Source organism: Penaeus monodon, chromosome 19, assembly GCF_015228065.2.
Source record: "Penaeus monodon isolate SGIC_2016 chromosome 19, NSTDA_Pmon_1, whole genome shotgun sequence".
Taxonomy (NCBI): domain Eukaryota; kingdom Metazoa; phylum Arthropoda; class Malacostraca; order Decapoda; family Penaeidae; genus Penaeus; species Penaeus monodon.
The window spans coordinates 732,820-733,527 of record NC_051404.1 but is presented as its reverse complement, the minus strand read 5'-3'; positions in this window follow the sequence as shown (position 1 = coordinate 733,527).

Genomic DNA, 708 nt, shown 5'->3' with positions numbered 1-708 from the left:
ATTGTTTTAAGCTTAAGTGTGGGTTTAAAAGAAAAAATGTCATATTTTCTTATCCCTAACGAAAAAAGAAGCTGTGAAGTCTCATACCAAAAATTACGATAGTGGTGGAACTGTCGAGTAACAACAAAAAATCACGTACTGCGGTGCATTCTAAAAGCAGCTAAGGCCTAGCAAAGGCAATAACAATAAGAGAGAAAAACAACAACGAATTTATAATATTTTTTAACAGAAAATCAATCTAACAAGAATCTTATTTTCTACGATCTTTTAGTTGTCCGGTGCAACTTGTCTCAGGATGGAAATTGGTAACGATTGTCTGAACATCACGGGTTATAAATGCCATACCCCCCCCCCACACACACACATTTCCTTGGAGAATAGTAATATACTTAGCATATCCTACGGGAAGATAATAGCACCGCAGAATTTTCACATCTGAGATTGGTATGCAAAAAAAGCATTAAGCTCTCTCGGTTCCTCACGACAGCCTTGCCTTCAGAGGATCGCGTGCCGTTTTCTCCGGGAATTGCAGCTTTCCTGTGCAATTACCATATTCCCGCTTTGTCCCAAGTCGTATCATTAAAGTGATTTGAAGGATATTACGGTGATACTGATGGCGATGCGATTTGGGAAATGACTTTTCCCTCGTCTTGACCCCAAAAATTTTATTTTAAAGGATCACGCCTAAATTTTCGTCTTCTCTCCTCT